Here is a 25,005-nt window from a genome sequence, read left to right on the forward strand (position 1 = left end):
CAGCTTGCAGGCAAGCCTTTATTGGTGTCACCCAAAGCGCATTCCACTAGAGGGAAAGCCGCTACAGTAGCTTTCTTACATGACATTCCAATGTCAGAAATATGCAAGGCTGCAACCTGGAAATCGGTTCATACCTTTACGAGGCATTACTGTCTCGAATCTGATCCTAGGGCCGATACTCAAGTAGGGCAAGCCTCCTTGAGAAATCTGTTTGGGTAGCCTATAGCCTGCTCAGGCTTGTTGATAAGATTACTGTCTTGTCATTCCTTTGCCTGCAAGGATGAGGAGAGGCTCGCTATTCTATTCTAATGCTTATGACTATTGATGAGGATCCCCTGGAAGAGAAGGATTAGTTACTTACCTGTAATCCTAGTTCTCTTCCAGGGGTATCCTCATCAAAGTCATAAGCAACCCTCCCGCCTCCCCGGGCAAAGGATATTCTTTAATAAGGAGATATTGTTAACCTATTTTGTTACTGGGTTTGTTTCAGTCTCCCAAAAGAACAACTGACCTAACTGTCACCCCTGAGGCATGATGGGATACCGGGGGTCATGGGTGCCTTAAAGGCACGTGTAAGTTTGTTGTATACAGCTACAGGTTAGCTTTTCAGTCTTTTTAGACTGTGTGTTTGCAATGCAGCCTGGGAGCTTTCTATGCTTTCAGTGAGTTATAAGAATTTCTACTGCTGCCTAAGCATTAAAACAGTTTCTAAACAATCTTTGGTGTTGTTTCTCATGTTTCTAATGCATATTATTCATGTATGTATGGTGGAAATTCTTCACAGCATATTTTAGCTCTGGTGTGATTTGGCTGCTATTGCATGTTTTTATATATATATGTATATATGTATATGAGTATATATATGTGGGGCACATATAATATAGTGTTTCCGGGGTCCCGCGCATGGGCGGGAATATTCTAATGCTTATGACTTTGATGAGGATACCCCTGGAAGAGAACTAGGATTACAGGTAAGTAACTAATCCTTATACATCAATAAGACTGCATCTTGCTGCAATAGCAGCTTACCTACAAAACAGACAACACTTGTCCTTGTTTTATGTATCCGCTATCTAAGTCTTTATGGAAGGACTCAAAAGAATCATTCCTCCTAGACTCCCACCTTCTCTCGTGTGGAATCTTACTATAGTCCTTACAAGACTCATGGGCCTGCCATTTGGGCCTTTGCACAAATGCGAACTACAGTTTCTAACTTGGAAGGTAGCCTTCCTAAGAACCATCGCATCTCTTAGAAGAGTTGGTGAGCTCCAGGCACTAACCATACAAGAGCCATTTTTACAAAGTCCCCACAATAAAGTGGTTCTTTGTACTAACCCAAAATTTCAACCCAAAGTCGCTTCTGCTTTTCATCTCAACCAGTCTGTTGAGTTACCTGTGTTTTTCCTCAACCAGACTCAGTAGCAGAATGTGCTCTTCACACATTAGATGCAAAAAGAGCGCTACTTGATTACATTGAAAGAACCAAATCTTTTAGGAAAACTAAACAACTCATGGTTGATTTTTCCCCACCACATAAAGGCAATCCCATTTCAAAAGCAGGTATTGCAGGGTGGATAGTTAAGTGCATCCAAATATGCTACCTTAAAGCTAAACACACCTTAAGAATTCACCCTAGAGCGCACTCTACACGCAAACATGGGGCTTCTATGGCATTTTTAGATAACATGCCCTTAGATGACATCTGCAAGGCTGCAACAGGGTCTACACCACACACATTCACAAAGCACTATTGTGTGGATGTGTTTGCAAAACAACAAGCTAGTGTGGGCCAGGCAGTTTTAAGAACACTATTTCAAACCACTGCAACAGTTACATGTTAGCCACCGCTGGGAAGATAACTGCTGTATAGTCTATGCTAACGCATATGATCTATAGCTCATGCCTCGAACGGAAAATGCTACTTACCCAGTCTGCATCTGTTCTTCGAATATAAAGCTGTAGCTTCATATGCACCAACCCTCCTCACCGGGTACCTCTATCTGTTGCAGTAATATCTTACTTAGATACATGTTACATGGAAATCTCTTTACTTCTCTTCCTAACTCCATCATCACCCGTAATGGCAAAACAATCAAAGGATGGAGTCGATGCCCATGCGCACTATCACAAAAAGGAGGAGTCACCTACATCATGACTACATAAACTTCTTCGAAGAAAAACAAAGTGCAAACATCCGGGCCCAACACCAGATGGCGATCTATGCTAACCCATATGAATCTACAGCTTTATATGCCAAGAACAGATGCATACTGGGTAAGTATCATTTTCCATGATTTTAATGAAGTGAAACAATTGGTGTTCGTGCTTAGGCTCTACAGTATCTGCTTTGTTTTGATGCAGTGTTAGTATGTTGGTGCCTTGCCTATGTCCATATATGACATCTACTACTGCTGCCGATTTACTAGAGTGATGCAACATAAAAGCTGGTTATTATGCCTCTCTGTATCTAAGCAGTATTGATTTTTTTTTAACACAGAATAAAGAAATGATGCTAATCAAATCCATGTTCAAAGCAGCAAGGTGACTACTAAAGCAGGAACTGGAGGTGGGTGAGCAAGTGGAGGAGTTTCTGGATTCATTTGTTTGTGCAAAGCACCCAAGGAATTAGTTACATTTGATTTTATTATGAATCCTGTATAACCAGCTAGCAAATAGTGATAACACAGAGCATTTGCCAATGTAATGGTCATTGTCTATACTGTGCGGTATTCTCTTGGGGGCAGTTCAGATATATTTGCTTTATGCAAAACAGTGTTGCACAAACGTTTCTTTGGTTGTGAACTTGCTTTACTTGAAGAAGAGTTTATTTTCATGTTTGACTGCCCAGTCCTTGGTTGAATGTTTAAAATACCTCTGACATGGCATTTGTAATTTGTTATAGTGTCTCTTGTAAATGTCATATATTGCATGTATCTCGCTTAAGTTAGATCAAAACAGTGCACAAAATGTTCTTTTATATATTCAATTCAATATGCATCATACTTTTTATTTGTCTAAGCAGCACTGTTAGAAATGGGATTTCTGGTTGGCTAGGGCTAGCGCCTAAGCAAGGCAGAAACCACCACTCTAGACTGGGCAAGGGAGTTACACGCTGAAGATAACCCCTGCTCACTCCCTTGGTAGCTTGGCACAAGCAGTCAGGCTTATCCCAGAGGCAATGTGTAAAGCGTTTGTGCAACAAACAAGGCAGACCACAAAAGGAACTCCACACAACTCTATATATAAAAATAGCCTTTGTATTATCATAAACACATTAGAATAGTAATCACGCAATGTACACTGTGCCAACTGGCACTAGACAATATTTACAGGGGGTTATGTACATGACCGGGCCAATTGGGCCACTGTCAGAACTTTCACAAGCACAAATAGTATAAGTAGAACACCACTAGTAATGACTGGCAAAATACTGTACTCAGCATTATATCCTGCAACGTAAATTATAGTATGCAATTCGCATCACATTAGGCGTAAAACAGATTATGCGCCAACCTCATAAGCCTAAACGTATTAGACAATAACCTCACAAGCATAAATCCCATTAGAGGCATAATTCACAGTAGGGAATAACCTCACAAGCATAAACCACATTACGCAATAACTTCATAAGCATGAACCTCAGATTAGGGAATAACTTCCTAAACAGAAACATCAGAGGCATAAATCATGGTGCATAAGTCACATTTCCTAGGAACCACATAAATCACATTAGGGCCTGGCGCCCTATCAACCTAACACTTTCCCCCTTGCAAACTGGCCTTCTCAGAGGGCTCAAATCCCCTATGTCCATAATGTCAGGGTGTGCTGCCAATGCAGCAGAATCCAAAAGTGCGCAATTACGCTGGCACCACTGTGCCTCCTTGGTCTCCACTGGGACTCTTAGCAATGGACTGGCCTAAACGTTGCAGCTGCCGCAAATTGCGGTGCAGCTTAGCAGATCACTGTGGGCACTGGCACTCACTGTGCGCTCTGGCATCAAAAAAGAAATGCCCCCAAGTCCCACTCCAGGACTTCTAGACAAATATGGCCAAAAGTGGCAGTTGCCCTCTACGGCAGTGCAACTGAGGAAAACAAGAATCAGGCACTGGCGCTTTGGTGCCCTCTGGAGTCCACACAGGGACTCTACAACAAAATGCCCCCAAAAACAAATGTAGCACTAGGCACTAATAGGGCCTGGGGGAGTAACCGCAGGGAGAGGGCACCGACAATGTACTGTGACACACCCCCTGTCTTTGGAGTGAAGACAAAGTGCCCCCAACGTTGGAGCATGTCAGCTTTGTAACTAGTCACTGACCATGTGCCACCAGGCAGCCCCAATCACCGGGCTCGTCTGGTGCCTCCGCGGCACCCTCTCAATACAGCTAGCTCTGCCCCACTCACCGGGGCATCCATCTCGCTGTGCTGGCGGCATGCAGCAGGAGTGCCCCCATTCCTCGGGGACTCTCTCCTTAGTGGCCTTGCTCTCCTCTTGCGCTCCTCTCTGCAGTGGGCGAAAGGGGCGTAAATAGAGCCCTCAAGGCTCCGGCATATGTCTCTGGCACCTCCCACAGTCGGGCAGACGTGCCTGGCTTCCTGGTCGCCACACCATCGCAGCGGCCGTTTCTCCTCTTCTCTGTGCAATGCGGGGTGGGCACCCGCTAGACTCAAGATAGACACGGGGTGGGCACCCGCATTTAAAATAGCATAGGAGCGGGGTGGGCTCTCGCTGGAGAGCACATAAGCCGGGTGTGGGCACCCGCTAGGACAGCACCAAATGCGGGTTGGGTACCCGCAATTTAAACATCCATAAAGCGGGGTAGACTCCCGCACGGCAGGCATAATGCTGCTCTCCTGCCATCAATGGGGGTGGATCCCCACGTCGGGATTTCCTCCAAAGAAGTAGCAGCTCAGCGCTGCAAGTCACATGTGCTCCTCTCTCAGCTGGGCCCAGGGAGGCTAGCACACATGGCCCTCTAGCAGGGAGGCAAGCCCCTGTGGTGGCTTCTCCTGGGCCCCCGCAGCAGCAAGCCCCCAACAAGTCCAGCATTAGCCCACATTACGGGGTCACAACCCCTAGATTTATATTGCCTTTTCCTTTGTCTTCAGTACAGGGCTTTGGGGGACCCCGATGCAACTGGTTCGGGGGGGGAATTGGATCACTTTGTTTACAAGGCTCCTCTTCCCCTTTGTAAGATGGGAGCTCAGTGATCAGACACACCACAGGGTTCAGGGCCAGCATTTGACAGGCTAGGCACAGACCTATTCAGGGTCAGGTGATTACTCCTCCCATTACTCCTAATGCAGATATCCCATTCAGCGGTGTGCTAACTCATCCTACCTCTCCTGGAGCCACACACACCTCCCAGCCGCTGTCACTCAAAAGCCAGACATATAATTCACATCATCCAGGCAGACACATAGCACACAGAAATGCCAACTTCTAATAGTGGCATTTCTAAAATAGTTATAATAAATCTGCACACACCATTGCACAGCATTTATTATTACAATTCCAAATATACTAAACTTGACCACGCTGCTCCTCTCATATCCTCTCATATCAGGAATTACCACTAACACTTATCAGGGAATCCACAATACATTTCTATGGGAGGGCAGCCCCACAGTATTGAGAAACCAAAATGGGTGTTCGTCACTACCAGGACATGTCACACACTAAAGGTACATGTCCTATCTTTTATCTACAATCCACCCTAACCATAGGGCTAGCTAGGGCCTACATTATGGGTGACTGACATGTAGTAAAAGGGGGTCACAGACATTGCACACACTTTAGGTGCCATGCCACAGCGGCAGTAACACTGCGCGCACAGGCCCTGCAATGGCAGAGGCCTCAGATAGGTTTGAAGGCTACTTTGGTGGGTGGCACAATCAGCGCTGCAAGCCACCCAGTAGCATTTAATTTACAAGCTCTAGGTATATGAGAAATCACTTTATACGGAACTGACAGGTAAATTAAATAGGCCAAACCGGTGTAGACCAATCTTACAATATGTAACAGAGCGAGCACACACACATTACACTGGACAGCAGTGCTAAAGTGCCCAGAGGCCTAAAACCACCAACACCATGTCAGAGAAAAGGCTAGGAGAAAGGCAAACAGTTTAGGGATGACCCTGCAAAAAGGGCCAAGTCCAACATGCACATTTTAATAATGTTTTCTGTACCCATTTTAAACAAGTTTTTCTGAATCGCCTCGGGTTCACTGTTTCTCATCTGTGTGATTTTGTCCCCTACCTGTGCTCATGTTTCACTCAGTTGCTGTCATTTGTATGGGTGCTTCTGTGCACCACTGCTCTCCTCTCCTACTGTTGCTTTCTACTCTCGTTCATTTGTGTGATTCTCCACCCCTGCAACGTTGCTGTCTCTCAACAGTATGCTTCTCTGCCTCTGTCATACCTTGTCCCATATACAAACCTAACAATAAAATGCAATGATGTGGCTGCTAGGCTTATCTCATGCATGTGTCTATAAAATGAAACCGAAATCTCCTCCGGCAAGAGTCTCTCCAGTGGATGACATTGTCACCTTTAATGACGTCCCAATTAGAGGGGCCAACAAGTCGAACATTCATATGCCTGCCCCATTCATATCGGCCTCTGTGGTTTTCAAAGCACTGCATCACAGATTTTCAGCCAGACCAATGATACCACTAGTTCCAGTTCTATTAGTACCAGCACCGGCTCTACAGACATTCTTAACGCCTGCATCAGTGAATGCTGTGCATTCTCGCATCGCTAAAAAAATACGAAGGGGGATCCTTTCTTCCTCAGAGCTGAACCCCACCTGAATCATTCATAGCAGCGGATAGAAAGGTTCATACAGGTGCATCTTCTGTACCCTCTCATAAGGACAGTAAGAACATGGATTCTCTTGGGAAGAGAATATGTAAAACATCTGCCTCTTACATGAAGGTCACCATTGCCTCTACACTGTTTAGGAGGAACGACAGGGCATCATGGGCCTCTCTATCTAGATTGACCAACTTGCTGCCAAAGGAGGACATGGAGGATTTTCAGGAAAACCTCCAAGATGGTGGTCTGGTGGCAAACCAAGCCACTGATGTCTCAGATCTGGCAGCCCATGGATATTCCCATGGAATCTGTGCATGACTATCTTCCTGGTTAAGGCTTATGGGGCTTTACCTGAGGCCCAGCACAAAATTCTAAATCTTCCATTCAATGGGAATTCATTGTTCGGCACTCATGCAGATGATGAAATGAATAGGACGAAGGCAGAGCTGGATACCCTAACAGCTGTGGATCTTGAAAAGCACAAAGACTTCTGGTGAAAATTCAGGCCTTCTGAGCGTCGTCCTTACCAGCTGAGGATCATACCCCTCATTGGTCATCACAGCAACAACATCCGTTCAGATCTCAATATCATCAGCTTCATCCAGCCAGAGGACGAGAGGCCTCTTGAGCATCGACCTCAGCTACCAAAACTCCAGCGAAACAATGAAGCGCCGCTTTCCTCCTTCACTGTTTCCCACTCCGGGGGGGGGGGGGGGGGGGGTAGGGGGGAGGGGGTAAAGTATAGTTTCACACCTGGACGAGTGGTGCAAAATAACAAATGACTGATGGACTCTCAATATTGTTAAGAATGGATACTCCATCAACATCAAGTCTCCTCCTCCTGCCATTCCACCACGGAGGTCTTCTTGTCATCTACAAGACTTGCTGCAAATAGAGATAAACACTACTACAAAACGACACCATCGAACATGTTCCAGCCTCTCAACAGGCCTAGGAATATACTTCCGCTAATTCCTAGTCAGGAAAAAGGGTCCCAATCAGGAGTACAGACCAATTCTAGACTTAAGAATCCTAAACAAATTCATCCCTAAGGAGAGGTTCGGGATGCTTGCTCTTCACCAGACCTACCCCCAACTCCATCAGGGAGACTGGTTGTGCGCCATCGACCTCTAGGATGCCTCCTTCCTCATCACAGTTGTTGCAATGCACAGGATGTTCCTGCAGTTCAAAGTAGCATCCAAACACTTCCAATTCAAGGTTCTGCACTTCTGGCTCAAGTCTGCCCCCGCATGTTTTCCGAATGCATGCCTTTGGTAGTGGCTTGTCTGATGAAAATAACACTGTTGGTCTACCCATACTTAGAAGACTGGCTCATCAAAACTCCCTCGCTCAGCAGCATCGCTAAACTTGCATACAGATGTTAAAATGATTGCGACTGCAAATCAAATTCAGGAAATCACCCCTCGTCCTTACTCAAGTGTTTCATTACTTAGGAGCGATAGTAGACACCGGAAACGCAAGAGTGTTTCCTTCAGAGGAGAGTCTATCCTCCATCAACAAGTGCAGATTTCTTCTCCCTGCTCCTTCTCTGACGGCCAGGCTAGCCAGACTAGTGGCCTCTCTACTGGCATCCATGGGGTCAAGCATCCAAATTGTCTCAAATGCCAGGCTAAGATGTAGCCAAGACCGTCTGAATAAGAGGATGAAAAAGAGGCATTATATATCCAAGATCATCTTAGCCAAATAATTGGCTAGCTCTTCACACCGTCAGGCAAAAGGGGCCTCTAATGGTTTGCTTGATGGTTGATCAAGAAGACATTTGACCATTGTGAACATTTCTTGAGTAGAATTAGAAGCTCCCTCGATTTTTGTGGCATAGAATACTGACTTGGCTGTTTTTATCTTATAATACATGGTAATCTGTGGTCCCTGTGTAAACAGCAGTGTCTAATTTCTTTATAATCAGCGACTTGTGATGCATCCAGTAGCCGATTTATTTAAATTAAAAAAAAAGTCAGAACTCTACTATTAAAAGTTAATACAGTCAAGTTCTGATGTCACATTGCCTGCTGCCAGCGGCCGAGGTCAGGTCACCGAGCATAATTGAAGCAGCTGTTTAAAGCAACGAAATAGAACTTTGCTTTTCTTTCTTCTGCTCTATTTTATTTAATATCTTACCATGACAAGCTAGGACTCGAGCAATCTACTCACCCACCCGCTATAGTGAGTCATATTTTCATTGGGGAAGCAATTTTTAGAGCCTACTGTGAGAAGTTAGCCTGGCATATGTTGTCCACTATTCTAGTGGGCACCTTGCACCAGTCTAAACGACCTTTATGATGGTGGTTGTAAAGTCAACCTTATAGATCAGCTATCCTAGTGGTAGCATGGACCAGCAGTCTTAGGCTAAAACTTCAGAGAGCATGTGAAGCCAGCTGTTTTACCATATATAATCCCTTGAATACCAAATGAAAGGACACCACACAAGGTATATATCAAATATATATGTATTTATTACTAACACAACCCCTCTGCACTCTTTATGAGGTCAGAGTTCGAGATACGTTACAAGTTACTCATTTAGCATACTATAAGTTGCAGAAATACAATTCTGCCCGAGTGGCCTCACATACCATATACTAAGTAAGTGGTATAAGGACCACTTCAGGAATAGTGAATAGGCCTAGGGAATCGCTGGCGCTACACTACAGAACCAAAGGTTAGGAAGTAGGAGACCCACGGGAGACGCGTGCAGTGTGGGAACACAGTCCCGAGTTACCATTGAGTTATAATGGGAACGTAAAAGTTACAAAGTAGTAGATTAAGGACACTTCCGGATGAACTACGGTAAAACCCTGTTAAACTAGGACACTTCGAGAGTCAACACCCACGGGAGCACCGGAGTACTCGAGTTACCTCACCCAGGGAAGCCGGGTGCATAGGTGTCTTTTCGTGTCGGGTTTTGTCTCTGTTTCCTATGGAGAGCTGCAAAGAAGTGCTGCAGGCGACCAGGAGAGAAGTGTCCGGGTGGATCCAAGGGTGGATCGAAGTCGAGAAGAACCTGGAAGCAGAGGGGACAGAGTCTGGGTCACTAGCCAGTGACTAGGAAGGAACCAGGAAGGAACCAGGCGATGTCGAGATGCAATCAGGTGAAGAGGTGAAATTTGTCTCTGCAGCCACGAGGACCAGGAGGCGTCGACGACGACCAGGAGCTGGATTCGAAGGATCTAGATGTCTGCGGTGTCAGTATCCGGATTGGACCCAACAAGCCTTGGCAAACGCAATCCACGCAGGAAGGGAAGATTGGCTTCAGGTCAGACCAGCAAGGTCTGGGGAGCTTCTCCTTCGCTGGGAAGCTGGAGCAAGCCCGGAGCAACCGAGCAAGCGGTGTAAGTTCACAAGAAAGTCTTCGGAGGGCTAACTAACCAACGGGCTAGCAACCGGGAAGACGCGTCGAGCTGAAATGCAGCAGCAGGCCCCACGACGCACTTGTGGAGTGTGGAGGGCTGAGCTTCGGTGCAAATGGCGCTCTGGTCTGGGGCTTCTCAAACCCCAATGCACAACTTCAAGGGTACCTCAGAAGCTGCATGGTTTAGCAAAGAGCAGGTAGTCCAGGGTGTCCGGTCCCACGTCTCTCGTGTCCGCCACGGGTCTCAGCTTTGATGTGGATCCGAGTCGGAGAAGTCTGGAAGTCCAGTTCCTGAGTTGCTGAGTCTTCGGGTTCCGGCAGGAGCGTCGACAAAGCAAACGGGCAAGTTACTGGTGCTGCCTGTTTTGCACAGGGTGGGTACTCCTTGACCACAAGGGAGATGTCTTCAGTCTTCTAGTCGATATAGAACGTCGAAGGTCCTAGAGTTCCGTTTCAGAGTTTCAGTCCAGGATAATCTAATGTCTCTAGACACAGCTTCTATCTTTATACTAAACTAAGGGGCTGGATTACCTGCTAGGTCCCTCCTATGGGTGGAACCTGGGAAGGGGTGGTTACACCCCTTTCCCTTTGTCCAGTTTTGTGCCAGAGCTGGGGCTGGAGTGCCCCAGCAACTGGTTTGAACCGGGCTATGCATGGAGCACCTTGTGTGCCCCAGGCAGTGTCTCATTTTGCAGCCCTCCCTGCCCCAATACACTAAAAGCCTGTCTGGGGATGTGCTAGCACCTCCCAAGGCAGGAAACCTATTGTCCAGGCCTCCCCTGCTGGAGTTTCGTCCAGCAGCAGGAGGTCAGACTCGTGTCTGTGGCAGCAGCATCCATTTTGTGATGCTGAGGCTCTGTTTAACTTTAACCGGGTAAAGCAGTAACTACATGTCTTCCCCCTCTAGAAGGGTGGAATGCTACCCCCGCTGCCAGAACTGGCGGTGGGGGGGGGGGGGGGGGGTAGTATTCCAAAGTGTTTGACACCATACACAACATGTTTTGATAAAGCCAAACCAAAGTTAGCATTAACCGCGAGGATTATAATGCACTTAAGAGTATATGGTATGGCTATATCATAGAACAGCTATAAGGACATTGTTCCGAAAGCTGCAGAGGGGCTCGGCTCATGCTAGGGCACCCGCTCACATAAAACCAAGCACTCTGCCTTCAGGATTGTCAAGGCCTGCCATAGGAGTGACTTATAGGTATATATGTGTCTATATATAAGGGTAGATATAGGTATACTATATCTAAGCAAGGGGTGATTACACCACCTTGCCCAAGCTGAGTGATCAGTTTGGATGGCCAGCCAGGGGTGGCATAATACATACTGCAGCCCCTGGTAGGTCTTGGATGCACCTATGCCCTGGGTACCTATGGTACACTATACAGGGGCTCACAAAGGTGACCCAATACCCAATCCGGTATGTACCTAAAGTACATGGTATCAGTTTAGAGAGAGAACAGCTGGGCTGTGGGTCTGATTAGCAGGCCCACAGCCACATCAAAGTCGAAAAAACAGAAAATCACAGCAAAAAGTGGGGGTGACCATAGGAAGCATACCCTACTCTGCTACACCTACTACCCGTTCTGGCAAGCTGATAAAGAGCAGGTGTTCTGTTCTCTCAGAAAGTGAATGAGCAGTAAAGATGCCTTTAAACCTTTTTATCTTGCCACATTTGCTCTGCATTTAGAGTTAGAGGTCAAATATGAGATTATGTCGTATATTTTGCAGTCTGAGAAAGAAACGTAAACACAACCTCTAGGATAAAATAAGCAGCAAAGTTAGAGGATTTTGTAAAGTGAACTCTGAAAATTGTGCTGTACAAAGAGTGTGAAATGAAAGGCTGTAGGATGTCAGTTTTTTTCAACCACGTTTAAAGAGCTTGTAAATGAACTTTTCAAATACTTCAAAATATATATTTGATACAGTCTTCTAGCCGTAGATTCCTTACCTTAGAATGATCCACAGGCGTCGGACTGGATCCGGAAATTTCTCGTGAGCAGTACTCCTGCATACCAATAGGTGGCGTCATCCACACTGGACTGGAAGTGACGTACGCGGTGCCTATATAGGGCCACCCCAGCATGTTGACATCAATTATTTTCTTTCCATGTCAGTCAGCGCAGATCCAGGGATGAGCTACCCTCTCAGTCATTTTAGTTTTTGTGTTGTTGAAGTCTTTTTGAGGTGTACCTCCTGGTATGGCAGGGATGTCATCCAATAATGCCAGATTCAAGCTCTATAGTGCCCATCACCGCTCAATGTCAGTGAGGGACCCGTATCTTGTATGCTCAGTGTGCCTCAAGCACGGGCTGCTCCGATTGTGGCGCCATGAACTCGAAGGTCTTGAGGGAGCGATACCTGAAGCTCTTGGCATCTCGACATGTGATGCCGTGGCGATCCATATCACGGTCGAGAGTAAGGTCCCAGAAGCAGTCGTGGAGGACGAGATCTTTGTCACATTCGAAGTCGTCTGGCCATTCGGGTTACTCCCACCACAAGTAGAAGAATATCTCGATGCTTTCTTTGACTTTACTTGACTTCATCTCTCAGCCATCGAGACGAGAGAGTTTCTACATTTGAGGCGTAGCTCCGCAGTTAAGCCAGCGCCTGGACTGCCTCCGCACGTCCTCGATTTTCCAGGAGCCGGAGCATCCCTCACTAAATTACAAGAATTTTAAGAAGCTGTGCGCGTCATGTTTGTTGTCCCGTTCCCTCTGACGCACCTTGGGCCCCTACTGGATCCACACCGGCGAACCAGGCGCCAGTCTGGTCCCAGTGATCCCCAATAGATTTCTATGCGTGCCAGTCGTGCCTCCTCGTCCTTCCCCTGCACCGATTCCCACCATCCACCAGTAGAGGCGTCCCTATTCTGATCCCAGACTCCGACACGGAGCCTGAGGGGCGTCATCCGCCACTGACTGGAGCCATGCCTTCCAGGCTAGAGCCCGCGCCCTATTCATATAGGCTGGGACTCGGGGAGGAGTGGGATGGGCTCACTGGACTCTGAAGAATACCATAATTATCATGCAAACATCTACTGGTGTTAGGATTTGACAGACACCGCCAGACTGGACACCTCTCCAGAACTGACCTGCTTTCTCCCCCTACCGTTGCTACAGAGGAGGACGCTTCATTTGCAGTGGTGGTGAGGAGGACGGCAGAGGTCCTGGACCTTAGCTTGGCCTGGCTGGCAGTCAAGATGAAAGTCTTGACAGCAGTGCTTCAACTGGGAGAGTCTCTCTCAGAAACACTTCTCCTTTCTAATGAAGCTCTTACTGATGTGTATGGGACTTGATCCAAGCCCAGCACTGGAGCTCCTGGCGGGTGGAGGATTGCCCACCACCCCCACCCCACCCCAGAGGACCCTAACTTCCTCACACAATACCCTTCCTGGAGAGCTTTGTAGTCCAAGTCTTCCCTTCCCAAGTAAATCCTGATGCATTCCTAACTTCAACTCCAGATCGGGAATCCAATAGGCTTTACAATTTAGGCTAGAAGATGTTTACTTCCACCAGCCTGGCACTGCGGTCTGTGAACAGCGCGTTCCTTTTGGGCCGCTATTCCCACTCTGTGGGATGCGGTTGCGCAGATGCTGCCAATGGGCCTGGAGGAGGCCCGGGCCGTACTCTCCCAGGCAGTTGCCGACGCCTTTAGAGAGGCGCAGTTAGATTCACTTTCGATGTGTACTGGATATCATCAAGTCACTGCGCTGAGCGGTTTTGTCGACAGTGGCCTCACAGCTCCATGCCTGGTTAGGGATGACTGGCTTTTCTGGTGATGTCCAAACATCGCTTTTGGACATGCCCTTTGATGGCTCCCGTCTCTTTGGAGGCAAGGCAGATTCAGTGCTGGGGCCCTTTAAGGACAGCAGAGCTACAGCCAGGTACCTGGGCCTTTCCATGGCCCCTCGTCACCCTCGATCTGTCTTCAGCTCCTTTCGTGGCCACAAAAGGGGTTTCCAGCTGTGTCTTTACCCGCCCAGCTACCACAGCGATCAAGCTCCCCAACCTCTGAGTGGCCGAGGACATGATACCCACAGACCCAGTGGGTGGACAGCCAGAGCTCAGGCCAGTCCACCACTCCCCCGGCAGCTGAAGCCTCTGATCCTTTATAATCTACCCTCTTACCCCCATGGGCATCCAGTACGGGCAGGATCTGCCATCACCTGTCCCACTGGTGGTCTATAACATCAGACTGGTGGGTTTTGCTGCTCGTCTTAAGGCATTACTCCCTCCCCTTCGAGATTTCCACTTGCTCCATGCCACCTCATCATGACAAGGTGACAGCGGACCACCTATCACTTCTCAGGAAGTGACAGCTCTCTTGGCCAAGGGAGCTTTAGAGAGGGTCCCGACGCAAGAAGTAGGTTCCTATTCCTGCTACTTTTTAGTGCCCAAGAAGAATGAAGTCCTTAGTCCTATCCTCTAACCGCTCCCTCTCAAATGTTTCCTCAAGAAGAAGTTCAAAATGCTCACTTTCGCTCAAGTCCTTTCTGCCCTAGATCCCGGAGACTGGATGGTTTGTTGGACTTGAAGGATGCATATTTTCACATCCCCGTCTTGCCTGCCTATAGACGTTCCTGTGGTTCATGGTAGGTCACAAGGACTTTCTACTCACCTTGCTTCCATTTGGCTTTGTCAGCGTCCCGCGAATGTTCACCAAGGCAGTGATTGAAGCTCATCTGCGGAAATCTGGGGTGCCAATATTCCCTATCTTGACGACTGGCTTTTGAAGGCAGGCTGTCTTCTCCCACCTCCAGACTACGGCGGACCTCCTGCACTTGCTGGGGTTCACTGTCAATGTCCCTAAGTCTCACCAGACTCTTATCTCAGACGTGGACTTATCCTCCCGAACCGCTAGTCCAGGATATTCAGGCTAGGATACAATGTTTCAGCCTGTAACCTGGATTTCGGGGAGACTGACTGTGAGGCTGCTGGGCCTCATGGTCTCCTGCATTATGCTGGTGACTCATGCCTGCTGGCATATGCAAGCCCTGCATTGGGACCTGAAATTCCAGTTGGTGCAGCATCAGGAGCACCTCTCCGACCTGGTCCATATTTCGGCGAGAACTGCAAATTACCTGTAGTGGTGGCTAATAAAACACGATTGGGTCAGTGGTTGACCGCTCTTCCTTTCCCAACCAGATCTCTCAGTAGTGACAGATGCGCTTCTCCTAGAATGGTGCGGCCATCCTGGAGAGTGGAGATCAGAGGGTCTCTGGTCTCCGGCAGAATCTGGACTCCATTTCAACCTACTGGAGCTCCCTGTGAGTCGAATGGCATTGTAAGACTTTCTATCCTTCATCAAGGGAAAGCTAGTGCAGGTGTTCACAGACAACATCACCGCTTTGTGGTACTGCAACAAGCAGGGTGAGGTCATGGACACTGTCTCTGGACATGGATGGAATGTCCGGGTATATCGCTGGTGGTTCAACATCTGGCGGGCTCTCTGAAAGTCAGAGTGTATGGCCTCAGCTGAAGCTGCTTAGCGGATCACGAATGGTGACATCTCCAACCGGAGGGGGTGCAGTCACTTTCAGCAGTGGGGTGGCCTGCGGTTAGATCTGCCTGCCACGGACAAGACCACACAATGTCAGCAGTTCTGTGCACTGAAGTTTTCCAGACGCCTCACGCTAGGAGATGGTTTTTGTCTCTGGTGCAGCTCCGGCCTCCTGTATGCCTTTCTGCCCCTACCACTCCTGCCCAGAGTTCTCAAGAAGATCAGGAACGGCCAGACCCAAGTAATCCTTGTGGCTCCGGACTGGGCATGGAGAGTCTGGTATCCTGAACTGTTGAGCATGGCCATCGGTCCTCCTATCAGACTGCCCCTGTGGGAGGATCTTCTGTTGCAGCGCCAGAACCTGTTAACTCTTCGCCTTCCTGCGTGGAGATTGAGTGACGACAGTTGACAGCTTTCGACCTTCCGCCCGAAGTCTATAACCTTACATTGGCAGTCAGGTGACCCTCCACCGTGACAGTATACTCCTGTCAGTGGGGAAAAAGTATGGCATGGTCTACAGAAAGATAGATGAATCCCTTTTCTCCCCACCTTTTCCAGTTTCTTCCCTTCATACTTCTGTTGTGTGGCATTTAGAGCTCCGAGTGAATTTTCCCGATCCATGCCCTTAGGCACAATTCACATTGCCTTTATATAGGCATAGACATCAATCCCTTATTTAGACATAGCCCATGCAGACCAAATACAGGCATGGCTACTTCACCCGTACCAAACGTCCCAACGATTTCTTAGAAAATCAGCTTACGCAGTTAGGGAACTTTCCCTTGCTTGAATATTGATTTGTCCAAGAACTCATGTACTTTGCAAAAAAAACTATTCCCTAGGGGTTCTTTCCTGACGATTATCCCGACTTTACGTCAATCTATGGCATTCCTATACACCTTCAAGGTATAAATATACCATCACTTGCTATGGCAGACTACGGTGGTTCGGAGCAGTTCGACTATCTAATTGCTCGACGCAGCTCGCTACAGCAAGTGCCGAAGGAAGGCGACCCTCCAACTGACGCACTGATCAAGAGGCTGCCTTTCTCTTGCCGAAAATCCAGCTCCGGTGTTTCCAAGCTCCCCCTGCGGGGTGTTGGGAAATCGAGTCCTGAGACAGAGATACTAGACCTCCTTCATTCTAAACCAAGGTATGGAGCTGATTAGACCCTAGAGAAACCTTTGATAGATTCTTGGCAAAAACAACTAAACCTATGCTACACAATACTTACTTCTTCCCACGTACTAGTCTTAGGTTAGGTACATTATGGTAGGCGTATTTAGAAGCACCAGTTGAGTATTTTTAGTCAGTTATTTATGTATTTTTATATGGCTTAGAAACCATACAATGCTTTTAAAGTATTATTTTATAATACTATTCTCGCTGTACGCATCATACTTTGCAGTTTGCTTAACGATTGTAGCAGTTCACTTCTCTTGTATGAGAAAGAAGACTGTTCAATAAATCTTTTTATTGAAAACGCCCGTCTCTCTATTTCTCTACACACTCTGTTGAAACGAAGCATGCACGATTGACTGAGTGAAATACTTATCTATCATTTCCGCGACTTTAGAGATATATTTCTTATTCTTGGGAAACAAAGTTGTCATGTTTATGCGGGTGTCAGAAACGAATCCCTTCTTGTGAATTAGAGAACGTTTTTAGTGACCTCTGAGCTGGCTGGTACTCCCTATTAAGTTTAGTATATTCGATAGAGACATAGTCGAACTCGGTCCTACGTCTAATCTATAGATAGTGCGCAGAGCCTATTGGCAATATGGGAACTACACTACACAGCTCCCAAGGTTTGGTAAGGCACTCATTTAACGCTAGATACTATAGTAACTCAGTCGTGCTTTTCTTAGAGACCCCTTTTTCCCGTAAAATACTCCAATAGATGTCTGGAGTGGGTAAAGGGATAATATCCGCCATAACTGAGTAGGTCAAAAATCCTATGTATTAGTTTTTGGTTTTTCAACGTTAAAGGATACAGTGTTCCAAAATATTGTGCACCCTATCTTTGTTTCCTTGAAACTTGCTCTGCAACTTTCATTTAATCAATGTTGGTTAACGGCGACAACACCGCAACTTGTGGAGCTGCAGTAAATACAGCAGCTTTTGACATAACCAGTTTCCAAGAGACGGACGCTATTGCTATAATCATCCCAGAAACTTTAAGAAAAGCTATCACTATGAAATTTATAAGAAATGGCCGATCAGCAAGAGGTGGTGGGTAGTTTTTGTGATAGAGGCACATGAATATCATCAGACAGAGGTATTCTATTCATGGATAATCTTCCACAAACCAAATCCAGTGTTTCACTTCTACAAACAAGATGAAGCTCCACAGGAATACATTCCTTTCAAAGGATGTTGAAATTCCACTAAGATACCAAGAGCATGCGCTCTGGTTTAAAGGTGCCCTAAAACATACACATCACATTACCAGGCTCGGTCCACTAGGTAGACCAGGAGCAACATGGCCGGTATTAGTCAGCTGTACACCGCATCCTGCCATTGAACATATGACAGATGAGGAACTATTGGTTCAAATAAAAGAGCTAATTAAAATCCACAGACAATTGGTTCAATATGTCATGCGGACTTTTAATATCCAAACAGCAATAAGGATTCCGCAACACACCCTTTACCAGGGGAACACAAATAGAATTACACCACAGACTCTACATTCGGTCATTGGTAAATTACCTGCAAAAAGGGAACAAATTCCATTTTGGATAGCTCAAAAAATTACTCAAATCGAGGCAGTATTTCCTGATACTGCCCCTCATGAGAAACACAGGATTCTAACAATCTGTTTACCGATGGGGATCGTACCACACCTAGAGGACTGCGACACTTGGGGTACAGTCTTTGCTGCAATCTACACCAAAACACATGGTGTTCCGTCTATGGCCGTAATACCAGACGTCCTGAAACAGATTCAAAATGAATACGGGGCGGAGCCTGCTTTAAATCTAGGTATGAAATTACGGAAGGATTTCAAACAGGTCTCAACCATAATATTAGCTAATATTAAAGGTGAATCAGCATCCCTGGCGATCTGCCGAAAGTTAAGAGAATTTGATGTAACTGAGCAACCTCAGGAACTAGCCAGAATAATTGAAAAATCCTATGAAGAATTAGAAAGAGACAGTTAGGGTGGTAAACCAGTAAAACCCCAACTGACTGAAAGTCCTGAAAATGTTTTTATTAAAAACACTCTTGCTCCTCCCAAAAAGAAGTGGGAGAACACTAAACAAACTTCTAAAGAGAAGCGTTCTCAATCCCGAGGTAGGTCTCCTCAAAAGGAGCCCTCTGAAAGGAGGTATAACCTAAGGAATAGGTATAATTTGAGAAAACCTGGTAGATATCAAGATACTGATACACGTTCCTATCGTACCTTTCAGACTTCCTCCCAGAAATCGGAAAGAAGAGGACGGTCAGGACAAAAAGAAGAATGCGTGATGTCCAAAGACGATCAACACGTTCCAAAAAATAAGAAAAATCAATTCACCAAAGAGCAGGTCTAAAAATCAGACATGCCGAGGATCTTGAGGACACAACAAAGAATGGGGAATGGGCTCAGACGATGTCGGACAGCGCAGCAGAAGTCACCATAGCTCGCAAGAACTTGAAGGATCATCTGGAGACTGTGGACTTGAATAAGTACATCCAAGTTGAAACCGCAGATGCCAGGGTTAGTGTCCCACATAAGTTATATGAAGTAACACTCCCGATGGAGGGGGACATAACTAGAAAAGTAAGAGCACCCTTTTGGAGACTCTCTCTCAGGGTTATGAAAAGAATTCGTCTACCATTGCTGAACAAGACTGGCCACCTGAATTTGTCAGAGTGCCCACATGGCGAAGACCTCATTATGCCAGCTTTCTCCAATCATATTCCAATTCATAACAAATATACCTATGCCAGGAAATAGTCTGTAGCCCAGGCTCCTGCATTATATAAAAATCATGTAGAATGGGATAAGGATTCTCCTCTACATAAAATCCAGTTAAAAACTCAACCAACTGCGCAAAGGCAGTACCCAGTTAAGCAAGAAGCTAAAAAAACAGGTCAAGGAGATATTATATCAACTTGAATACCAAGGGGTGATTGAAACGTGCACCTCGTCCATGAACAATTATTTGTTTCCTGTCTCCAAACCAGACAATACATATCGTCTAGTTTTGGATCACAGACATTTGAACTCTTGTTGCAAAATTTTTGCAGTACAAAATGCACACAGTGCAGCACTAATGAATAACATTGCATGTAAAAAATATAAAACCACATTAGATATATCTAAACGGTTTCTTCTGTCAAAACATTGCACATGAAAGTAGGTCTTTGACCGCTTTCTCAATCATGGGGACACAGCATCAATTCTGTTGTCTCCTCCAGGGATTCAAGAATAGTCCAGGGTTATTTTCAGCCAGAGTAACAGAATTACTACAAACCTGTGATGATGAGGCATTATCATATGTCGATGACATCTATCTAACAGACGATGATTTGGATAGGCACTTGAACTGAGTGAACACCATTATTTTGGGATTTTCCTCTGAAGGGTATAAATTAACATTTTAAGAAATCAAGAATTGCCTACCTCAACGTCCTTTTCCTAGGATACAAGTTATCAAGTGAAGGCAAAAGCCTGGCAGCAAACTTTCTAGAGAAATGTCCGCTGCTCCAACCTCCAAAAATGCTGAAAAACTTAGTCGATTCTAGGTTTCCTGAATTTCGGAAGAACTTCATTCTAAATTACGCAGAAAGGGTTAAACCTCTCTACGAATTAATCAAACCAGATTTCAAACAAATTAATTGGACTCAAAAACATACAGAAATTTTGCGTTCAGTCTAAACAGACATGTTGGCAACAAAACATTTGCAAACATGCGTAAATGTACGCAACCTAGTGATCCGAATCATCCCAGGAAGATACAGATTCACGTATTTAACATTTAATGAAGGAGAAAAAGTACCAAGAGCTTACAAATCACACTTTTACACACAAGCAGAAATGAAATTCACTTCTACAGAAATATTCTGACAGCAGTTCAAACTGCAGTAGCAAAAGAGAGAGCCCTCACACAGGGTAAGCGCATTTTATCCAGTATTGGGGTATCTTTCATAGATTCACATGCCTGAATCATTCCCCGTCGTCGAGGCGGGAGTCCCACGGTAAAAAATATATATACAATAGCGGCCGCCATCTTGGAGCGGACTCGCGCGCCAAGGGCTCATTGGAGAGCCTATTTAAAGTCGCTCCCTTACGCGCAGTGGACGCCTTCTCTGTGCCTGAGTCGTGCCGGAGTCCTGCCCGTCTGCGCCCGTCAGCGTCCCGGAGGCGGCGGGGCGGCGGAGGACTTTGGTCGGGTGAGGGTAAGGATGATCTATTATTCCTCGGCGACTCTTCATGCTATGCGCACCACATCTAACTTGTGTCGTTCTGTATTTCCTGGTCGACACAAGGGGAAACGTCATTGCCCGGCATGCGGCTGGTCGCCTACGGGGGCACAGTGCAGCGTCCTTAGGACACCCGAGGCTCATGTGAAACATCGCTGCTTGCTGCTTAACACTAGATCGGTAGCAAGGCATGCCCTGCATATACACGATCTTCTGGTCAGGGAGAATCCCTTATGCCTGCTCCTGACCGAAACCTGGTTGGGAGAGGCGTAGAACCCAGATATTTTCACGGCGGTCCCTTCATCCTATAATATTTTCCGCCAAGACAGAGCTAAGGGTAGGGGGGGAGGAGTTGCTGTGGTGGTGAGGAAAGACATTTCCTGTTCAGTTCTTCCCGTGAACTCCATCGAGGGCTCCGAATCCCTGAGCTTTATGCTTAGACTGTCTCCTGGTCAAGCGCTTAAGGGATTGCTGGTTTATAGGCCTCCCGGCCCGGTGGGCTCTTTTTGGGACGACCTACAGATAGCCATCTCGGAGTTGGCTCTGTCTGCGCAGCATTGTCTGCTTGCAGGCGATTTTAACTTTCATCTTGATGTTTTGGACGATCCGGATGGGATCAAACTCCTAGATATTACATCTTCGCTTGGACTAGCACCGTTTGTGCTAGGGCCTACTCACGAGAAAGGGCATACTCTCGATCAGGTGTTCTCTTCTGTCCCTATTGTTGACATCGCTGCACGGCCGGTGCTTTGGTCGGATCATTGGCTGATTGGGTTTTCCGTGTTGGAGAACGGGCGATCTGGCATCTGTGCCCCCGTGGTGCCCAGAGCTGCCTCGAGAGCGTTACACAGAGTGACGCCGGCTATGTTGGAGCAGGCGCTCACGGAACATCCGTGCTCTCTCTCGGGCGACCCGGAAAGAGACACTGAGGCCCTTCAGCGTTGGTTGACTGAGAGGTTGGATACTCTCGCCCCAAAGGTAACCCCCAGGTCCACCGCGATACGACAATCTGCGCCATGGTTCACCGAGGCGCTGCGTGTGGCTCGCAGCCAGTGCAAGGTTGCTGAGCGGGCTTGGCGCCTTCAATATGATGGGGAGGCTAAGCTCGCCTATAGGTCTGTGGTGAAGGCCTATCACCGGGCTATTCTTGGCGCCAAGCGGGACTACCTTGCCAGGAGAATTGAGGTATCGGCGAACTCCTGCAAGGAGATCTTTACGATAGTGAAGGAATTCACGTCGCCGACCTCTTATTCACCCCCGCCTGTGTCATCTGAGGCGTGGGCGTGTGATTTTGCCACTTTCTTCACCAACAAGATTAAGGCAATTCAGGCCTCCTTCTCGGAGAGCTCAATGGAGGATGGCTGTGGACCTGGGGCAGGACCTGGAACATCGCCCGTGTCCATGGCAGTACTGGCTGACTTTCCACCTGTCTCCAGTGACATGTCTCGGACACTGTTGGCCAACCTTAAATCTGGCTCACCACTGGACCCCTGCCCTGCCAAATTTTTGGCGGGCATGGCGGCAGTGGTGGATCCTTTGGTCAACCCGATCCTCAATGCCTCCTTGCGGGAGGGGATTGTTCCACGCACCTGGAAAAGGGCGATGGTGATCCCCCTCCTGAAAAAGCCTGGTCTTGATGCCGAGGTGTTGGCCAATTACAGGCCAATTTCACTCCTTCCGGCGTTGGCTAAGATCACGGAGAAACATGTCCATGGCGTCTTGTCGAGCTTTCTTGCAGCTAACAATCTGCTCCATCCATCCCAATCCGGTTTCCGTCCGAACTTTAGTACGGAAACAGCGTTGGTGGAGGTCTCGGAGATCATCAGGGAGACCTTGGATGTGGGTGGCAAGGCCATGCTAGTCATGTTGGACCTGTCGGCGGACTTCGATACCGTCCCCCATGAGGCGCTTCTCGCCAGGCTCCATGACATCGGCCTAAGGGGGACGGTGTTCAGATGGTTTACATCTTTTCTGGAGGGCCGCCGCCAGACGGTCTGGGTGTCCCAGAGCTCCCCCGAGATGCCGCCATTGGGAGTCGGGGTTCCACAGGGGTCTGTGTTGAGCCCGACATTGTTCAACATCTTTATGTCCCCTCTGGCGGCGGCGGTGGAGGCTTACGGAGCCCAGATCGTGTCCTACGCCGACGACACGCAACTCCTCTTCACATGTGGCAAAGATCAGCCATTTGATGGGGAGAGAATTCGGGATTGTTTGGATATGGTCTTCGGCTGGTTCCAGCGTAATAGCCTGAAGGCCAACTCCAGCAAGTCGGAGGTTTTATTCTTCGGCTGTGCTATCGATCCCGAATGGCGGCAGTGGTGGCCGGTTGCTATGTGTCCTCCGGCGCAGTCCTCTACGGTGGCCAAGAACCTCGGTGTTAGGCTTGATAACAAGCTCTCTCTGAGAGCGCATGTTCTTGGCCTGTCCGGCACCTGCTTCGGTATTCTGAAAATGCTCCGCAAGTTTCTCCCTTTACTATCTGCGGAGCACAGACGGATTACAGTGCAGGCACTAATCGGATCTAGGCTCGATTATGCCAATGCTCTCTTTCTGGGCTTACCGGACTATTTGGTCCAGCGTCTGCAGGTGGCACAGAACTCTGCAGCCCGTGCGATCTTTGGTCTGCATAGACGAACACGGGCTTCTGGGCTGCTGCAGACGTTGCATTGGCTGCCGATCCGCAAACGGATTATGTTTAAAGCCCTGACGCTGGTGCACAAAGCTCTGTTTGGCACAGGTGCGGGATATCTGCAGAAGAGATTGGCTTTTTATCGTCCTGCCCGCTCTTTACGCTCTGAATCCCTTTTTACTGTTGTGGTCCCACGGGTGAGGAAGGCTTGTACGGGGGGGCGTTCTTTTAGCCTCAAGGCCTCACAGCTGTGGAACTCGCTCCCACTGGTACTTCGCAGTACTCCCAACCTGCTTCAATTTAGAAGGAACTTGAAAACTTGGCTTTTTAATCTTTCTGTTTAGGTGGATTTTCTTTCTCCTGCTTCTGGGATCTGTTTTTCTTGTTATGTTCTACACTGTAGTTGTTGTGGAAAGCGCCGGGACACTCTTTTAGAGTAGCCGTGCTCTATATAAACGCATTTTAACATAACATAACTAACATTAGTAGTAGGCTAGAAAAGGATAAAGGCCCAACTAGGCCCAAAACTTAGCAGCCTATCTACCTCATTATGTAAAAAGAACTGAAAATGTAGCCTCAGCCAATCAGCTAACCTCACCCTCTAGAACCTTCCCAGCCCAGGCAGTTCTCCTCAGATTTTCACCGCACTTCGTGTGTAAGGGAGTCTCCCTGAGTGCCTACTCAGTTTTTCTTCAAATTTCTTCAAGATGTCTGAAAAGAAGGCTCTTTTCAAGGCTTGTGGTTCCTGCTTCAAGAAGAGGGTACATGTGGACGACCAGCACTCTGATTGTATTTACTGTTTGCACCCTTCACATGTTGTGAAGGATTGCAGGATATGTCGAACCTTCCCTCCTAAGACCATCAGGGATAGAGAGGCAAGAGTTCTTTTGTGGTTGAAGTCGTCTGCCACAGATGACGAGGACAGAGCCTCTACCTCAAGTAAGAGAGCCAGTTCCAAAGAGAGGTGTTCTCCTGAGAGAATGAAGAAACCTAAACTCTCTCACAAAACCTCTGATTCCACAAAGAGTGCTGCGTCAACAGAGTCACCAACTGTGAGTACAGTCCGCACTAAAGCTGTCTCTTTGGGGTCCTCTCTTACTGTCACCACTTATTCTACGTCTTCTACCTCTTCAAGTACGGTTACCACCTCAGCAATTACTTCTCCTGTGATGTCCGTCAGGATTTCTTCAGTACCTGTCATTTCCCTTTCTTCATCTGATAAAAGATCATCGAGGAAAAGCCCGTAGTCGACGGGTCTTCCGTCGACGACC

General features: G+C 47.3%; 1 long non-coding RNA gene across 5 annotated transcripts in view; it reads left to right on the forward strand.

Annotated features, from left to right (window-relative positions):
• Positions 1-25,005, forward strand: part of LOC144753675 (uncharacterized) — a 528,323-nt gene that overhangs the window by 367,515 nt on the left and 135,803 nt on the right. For all 5 annotated transcript variants that reach the window (XR_013594472.1, XR_013594471.1, XR_013594474.1 and 2 more), the window contains one exon: positions 2,498-2,566. This is a non-coding gene — a long non-coding RNA (uncharacterized LOC144753675). The remainder of the gene's footprint in view (positions 1-2,497; positions 2,567-25,005) is intronic.

Source organism: Lissotriton helveticus, chromosome 5_1 (genome assembly GCF_964261635.1).
Source record: "Lissotriton helveticus chromosome 5_1, aLisHel1.1, whole genome shotgun sequence".
Classification (NCBI taxonomy): domain Eukaryota; kingdom Metazoa; phylum Chordata; class Amphibia; order Caudata; family Salamandridae; genus Lissotriton; species Lissotriton helveticus.